The 7,186-nt window shown below is 33.0% G+C and overlaps 1 pseudogene; it reads right to left on the bottom strand.

The window, feature by feature from the left end:
• Window positions 1–2,550: 2,550 nt before the first annotated feature.
• Window positions 2,551–2,778, bottom strand: LOC145260113 (U2 spliceosomal RNA; annotated as a pseudogene).
• Window positions 2,779–7,186: the final 4,408 nt, after the last annotated feature.

The following is a 7,186-nucleotide window of genomic DNA, read 5'->3' as shown; positions in this document are numbered from 1 at the left end:
TGTGCCTACAGTTAAATCTTAAATCTTTGTCCGTTTTTTTCTGAAATAGAGCAGGGTAACACTTTTCACGTGAAACATTTTCAAATATTTTGTACTGGTGTTTTTTGTTTCTTAATCTCATTCATCCAAAGGAAGTCTCGAAATAAAGACGCAACGTTGATGAACATATAATACGGTTTGTTCCTTTTTATTTGTCTATTTTGTCGGATTACTATTTCCATTTTTTTCATCATATATATATATATATATATATATATATATATATATATATATATATATATATATATATGCATTTGCGATAATTTGCGAATGAATTCAATTATTTATACGAAAGTTAGGAATAATTTCCCCTTTTACCTATACACATACAAAGTTGAGATTTTTATCGAACTTGCATAAAAGCCTATTTTTTTTTCTATTTAAAAATATTAAACCAAATGTTTAAATATACCCAGTCATGGATATGCGATCGCCATCATAACGTTTGGCTAATTTGCATATTTATTTAAAAAAACTAATTTTCATTAATTATCTGCATATGATTTACATTTCAGATTTCTTATTTTTTCTTTTTCTTTTTCTCATCTCGTCCCGAATTAATTTGCCCTGCTTTGGTTTTATCATAATTTTTATTCATCAGAAATTAATTTTAATATTTTAATTTTTCTAATTTTTTTTTTCAATTTTTTTAAATTAAAAAAAAAATTTTTGTGGCAATTTAAAGAACATTTTTTTTTAAGGTTTTAAAATTTTAAAAATATTTTGGTAAATTGAAATAATTATTTTATTTTCTTATGTATTGTTTCATATTTTTTAGCCTTTATTGAGGTTTGTTTTCTCTCTTCCTTCCCCATCGTATTATTCTCTCTAGAAAAATTATTTTCAATTATAATTAAAAAAAAAAAACGTTTTCTTATTTCTAATTTGAATGTTTTCAAAACCGGTGTTCTTTTTTCACCATTACACAATATCGAGGTTTTATCATCTTCTGGGGAGCAGCATCTCGCTTCGAAATGCCATTGCTTAAGAGTTTTCTTTCTGATTTCCCTTTCTGAAGTCTTTATTGACTTGATAATATAATAAAGTTCATATGTAATTTTAATATTAATCTTCCTAACTAATTCTATTGTTTGCTCCTCTTAACCAGGTAGAGCTATGTTTATCTAGATAGGTTTGTCTTACCATTAAATATATTTTCAGTTTGATTTTATCGCGCGCGCACACACACACACACACACACACACACACACACACACACACACACACACACACACACACACACACACACATATATATATATATATATATATATATATTCTAGTGGAACCTGTGGGAATTTCACAACGGACTTTTTCATTGTAATATATTGATGTTGGTATTCTGTGGATATTTAGTGTAATGGAAACGCCCCGATATTATTGTATCTTTTTTTGTTAAAACTGCAAAAGAATGTATCTAAATTAGCAGTGACGCCCGACGTAGCCAGGTCGTAAAATACGCTTAAATATATTTAAATTTATATAGATTTCTATATATTATTATAGACACAATTTTCTATCGATTCTTATATATTACAAAGTTTTGATTTCAAAACATAAATATATATATATATATATATATATATATATGACTTGAGGCAGCTTAAATCGAAATCGAAACTAAAACTTAACTTGAGTTTCTTCAGCTGTAATTTAAACCAAAACGAAAACTTATGAAGAATTCGTTGCTTATGCACTTTTGTTACCGCGCTATTTTTTAAAAATAGTATTTTCAAGGTTAATTCAAGTTTTACGATATCTTTTTTGATTAAATTTTTAAAACACGCTCCCCGTGTTAAGAATGGCTTTTTAAATAATAACGTCATTATTTCAGCACGGTAACAAACGTGCATAAGTACCAAAAATTTTTGGTAAAGTTATTTATAAAAAATAAATTTGGATTACTTGAGTGCCATCAGTTAGAATCGAAACCGAAAGCTAAAACTTATAAAGAATTCTTGAAAAATGTTAAAACGTCATAACAATTAAACGACAGTCACTCGGGAGAAAAAATATGTAAATGTTACACAAAAAATAACATTCGTTGTCGTATTAATATATAGATTCTGTGCGGAAGAGTATATTAAGTAATAAAAATTGAAAATATACAAAAACAAAGGATAAAAGCAAAAAAAAAAAAAAAAATAATAAAAATACAAAATGAAACTAAAACAAAACAAAAAAAACGCATTGCTAAAACATTAATTAATGACGATGACATTAGGTTAATTAAAAACTGTCCAATCAATTAATTAATTCTCATGCCCTTTAACACTGTTAATTATTTTCCATTATTAATAATGTTTAAATCATTTTCAAACTTTGTGGCCAGATATTGACTGATTTTTTTATTAGAATTAGAAAGCCCACATTGCCTAATCCTTACCCTAACCCTAACCCTATTATGAATAGGGACACTTGTGCGCCCTTTACTACAGTTTTTGAAAAGTTCTTTCATGCCTCATTTACCCTGTTTTTTATTCAAGTTTTTTATTTATTTAGTGCATATACATATACCTATCACATGCCAGGATCAGAGTGTTGTACCTATTTACTATGCCTCCCCACGGGACAGAGCTAGACACCAGGGTCGTTTTTTAACGTTGAGAAAAGGTACAAAAATAAAAATTGTTTCAGTCGTGAAGGATTTCTCCTCCACCGAAAGAGAACAAGAAAATGAAGTGCAGCATCTGAAGAACAGATACTACACTTTGATCTGACCAAAAGGCCAAGAATGGATCAGAGTGTTGTAGCTGTTCTTATGCTACACCCAAGTAAATTTGTCCTTGTCAATAGATCGCGAATCCTTTCTATACTAAGGCAATTATCATTTTTGCCTACTTCCAGAGTGCCCCTTTTTGGGGAGCTGTGTTTCCCGCATATTAAAAACTACCTCGTGTCAATTTTTGCTTCAATGGGGAAGTAAATAAACGCCTACAGATAAAGAAAGATGAAAATCGTATTCCGAAATCGAGTTTTTTTTTTTTTTTAATGTACCTTAAAGAAGTTTCCGGACTTGTTTCATATGGACATTTAACATTGTCATAGACTATTGAAATTTCAGTATCTTATTGCTATGAGGTGAATGAGCAATTTTTATAATTTCAGTTTTAATTGAACAGCTACAGCAGGAATTGGAATACACCCTACTAAAACCTGATTGTCACACCTGGTGAATTTCAAGAATGCGATCTGAACGTGCGGACATTTTAGAAGAAAGATTTATTATTTTTTTTTTTTATTACATTTTCATCCCAAACAAGACAAATTGCCACTTTGGTGTAGAGGGCTACTATCAGGGGTAACGACTACTGGGGTACTATGTAGGGATTTGGGCAGCAAGATGTCGGTTCACGTTACAGTTGAACTTCTGCATGTCAGTACAGTTGGGGAAGCAGAGACCTGGAATGGAATTCCAGAGTCAAGCGGTTCTGGGGAAGAAACTATTGGAGTAGAATTTTTTTTTTTACATCTAAGGATCTCTACTGTGTGGGGAAATTCTGTGTTAAACTTTGAAAAAATACCACAGAAATGTATGGAATGTTTCAGACTGCTTTTGGACAATTTTGCATAAACCGGGCATCAGTTTTTGAGTGGCATAGGAGATTCATGGAAGGCAAAGAGTCTGTGAGGGGCAGTGAGAAGTGTGGGAGGAATACGAAAGTCAGAACACCAAAGTTGATTGGCCAAATAAAGAATTACATGAATAAGGACCGTCGTGTGTCTATAGAGACAATAAGTGCACAATTTGATGTCGGTGTGGGAACTGTACACGCAATTATTCACGAGGAAATGAAAATGCGGAAGATTTGCGCGAAGTTTGTCCCAAGGGTTTTCAGAGAAGGTCAGAAAGAAAGACGCTGTTATGACAGTAGGGAGATGGTCGTGCTGATCGATTCAGATCCATGATACCTGTGACTTTTGGTTATTCACTAAGCTCAAGGAAAACCTTAGAGGCTGTCGTTACGAGACAACTGAGGAGATGAAAGAGGCGGCCCCGAGAGTCACTGATACGCTTACACAAGAGGACTTCCATGTGGCCTTCCAGAATTGTTTGACGGTACTATAAGTGCATTGCAGCCGGAGATAAATTGAAGGGGCTAGAGTTTTATGTGTGTACCATCAATAAAACTGCCCAAGTCTGGAAATTTATTGAAGGCACCTCATACTTACGTATCATATAAAAATATGTGCCCCACCTAAAATAAATAGAAAAAAAATCTATCGAGTCGATGTCTAATAAAAAAAGTAAAACTCAATTTTTTCGTATTTGGTACGAGCTGTCCATTTTAAGAGAAATCTTGACATTTGCCGAAATAACAGACTGAATTAACTCCCTTGTTTTCCGATAAATCATCGCAATGACCGAAGACGATAAAACTGCAATTTAAATAAAATTGAGGTTTACTTTAATTAAAGGTTTTTAATAACGCTATCGCGTATGACGTAATCTTTATTAACGAAATTATGACGACATCATTTCATGTCCTCATCCAGTGTACATAGGAGGAAACAGATAAGATCCACAGAGTTTTATTGATTAACCACCGTTTCGATTTTAACTTTATGAAGCCTTTGGAGTCTGATCTTGAGCACGTGGTGTAATGGGGAAAGGAGTGTCTGGTTACTTTTAATGCATCTAAAACCAAGCTTCTATCTTTACATCATCAACGCTCTAATCCCCATTTGGCATCAATAGAAATGAATGGCTCTCGTCTGTGAGGGGGCTCCAAGTTTTGACAAGCTTCTGAGCTTGACCTTTACTCCTGATCTGAAATGGAACACGTACATCAAATCCCTTCCAAGTTCGCCGGAAAAATGGGGGGGGGCCATTCTATCGATCCAGTAGATATCTCACTGCTGATGCAATTCTACACCTATATAACAGCCAGGTACGTCCAAGGATGGTGTATGGCTGTCACATCAGGGTAGGAGCTGCTGGAAAGATATTATCCGACTTTGACAGAGTTCAAAAGAGACTTCGTAGCCTAATGAAGGATGCCCTTTCTTCTTTCCTGCAACCTCTTTCTTACAGAAAAGATGTTGCGAGCTTTCTCTGCTTATGGTTATTTTGATGGCAAATGCTCGTATGAGCTCTAATCTATGGTTCCCCCTCGCCAAACTTTCACGAGAAATTTTTGCGAAGGGGGAACCATATATATATATATATATATATATATATATATATATATATATATATATATATATATATATATATCTATACCGAATCTCGCTATTCAGCAACTCTGATAAGTTGTAGACAGCGATACGTGTGACAATGGATGATTATATTTTAAAAACAATATATATGCCTGTCCCCATCTGGGTATACCAAATTTGTCAAAGGGAAAGTTATTCTTAACTCGCATTTAGGTAAAATGCGCTTTCGTATAAATAATTGAATTCATTCAAAAAGTATCGCCAACAAAAACAAATAAAGAACATCTACGTAAAACGCGATATATATAGTACTCTTTCCAGATAGCCCAGTGGAAGAGTGTTAGACTTCTTATCATGGGGTCCGGATTTCGAATCTTGCTAAATGCAGGCACTCTGATGAGTCCTAGTCTACGAGACACGTGTCAGTGGATGATTATATATTATATATTAAAAACAGTACATATGCCGCTCCCGATTTTGGGTACCAAATTGGTCAAAGGGAAAATTATTCCCAACTCGCATTTAGGTAAAATGCAATTTCGTATAAATAATTGAATTCATTCAAAAAGTATCACAAACAAAAACAAATAAACAACATTTACGAAAACGCGAGATATTCAGAAGTAGTTGGAGAAAGCCCAGTGGAAGAGGTTTAGGTTTCTTATCATGGTGTCCGGATTTCGAATTTCGAATTTCGCTAGATTCAGCCACTCTGATGAGTTGTATACAACGAAACACCTGTCAGTGGATAATTATATTTAATATATATATATATATATATATATATATATAAAGCTGAATGTGTGTGTGTGTGTCTGGTCACGAATAGGCTCCTATATGGTTGACAATTTTAAAAAACTGATTACATATAATGGTAGATGTATCGAGACACAGGAATGGGTATGTTTGATCATGCAGAACAGTGGTTCATTAAAATTGTAGGGTCTGCGTTCGCGCCCGGTTCACAAAGTATGGAAATGAAAAATTAAAAAATTAAAATGAAAAACGTTTACAAGTGTTTTGATATAGATGTACATACGAATACTTTGATAAGTATGTTTTAACTTAAATAGGGATGGTATAATAAAATTGTGGAGTCTGCGTTCGCGCATGGCCTCCATAGAATGGAAATTGGCACAAACTTTAATAAAGACTTTTCATATCTATCTGCGTAAGTATACTTTGATAATTATGTTTCAGTTTGAAGAAATATGGTATAATAAAATTATGGGGTGTTCGTTCGCGCCTGACCTCCATAGAATGGAAATATGTCACAAAGTTTAACAAGGTTTTTTAATATAGATCCACAGAATATTGTGATAAGTGTTTCAGTGTGAACAGGTATGGTATAATAAATTATGGGGTTTATCTATTTTATTTTTACTTTCATCATATTTTGCTTTGGTTTTGATACCCGCAAATTCGAAGCTATCTCTTTACAACCCTTCCTTTTCATAACCTATCATACTTTCATAAATCAGAGTCCATTTTCTGTAGGCTGTTTTTAAACCCAGTCAACGACGGGTACTTTTACTAGTATATATATATATAAAGGGAAAAATAGTTCGCTTGAAGCATTGCTGGTAAATAAGATATAAGTGTATTCGAAGGCTATAGCAATCACCGTTGCGGGAAGTGGTGTGGAAAATGAACAAAAATAGAGAAACAGGTGGAAATCCTATAAAATGATTAAATACAGCAAGTCTCTTTATTTTTCCAAGTTGCATAACACATCACGTATAATATGAGTAAATGAGAACTTAATGCTGTTTGGGACCGAGATTGTTGGTGTTTTTGATATTTCGGGATAACGTCCCTTTGTCAAAAGAAATAAGGTGTAAAAAACGATGAGTGTTTCAAAAGAGAGAAAGCACAATAGTAACCCATACTAATACACTTATATTTTGTATATATATAATACATTAGAAGACAGACACTATTTAAAAAATATTAAGAATTTTTATGCCTAAAAACACTAGTGTTACGCA

The sequence above is a fragment of the Euprymna scolopes genome, chromosome 35 (assembly GCF_053919585.1).
Source record: "Euprymna scolopes isolate OS-2025 chromosome 35, ASM5391958v1, whole genome shotgun sequence".
NCBI lineage: Eukaryota > Metazoa > Mollusca > Cephalopoda > Sepiida > Sepiolidae > Euprymna > Euprymna scolopes.
The sequence above is the reverse complement of the archived record's forward strand: the minus strand, read 5'-3'. Positions and strand labels throughout refer to the sequence as shown.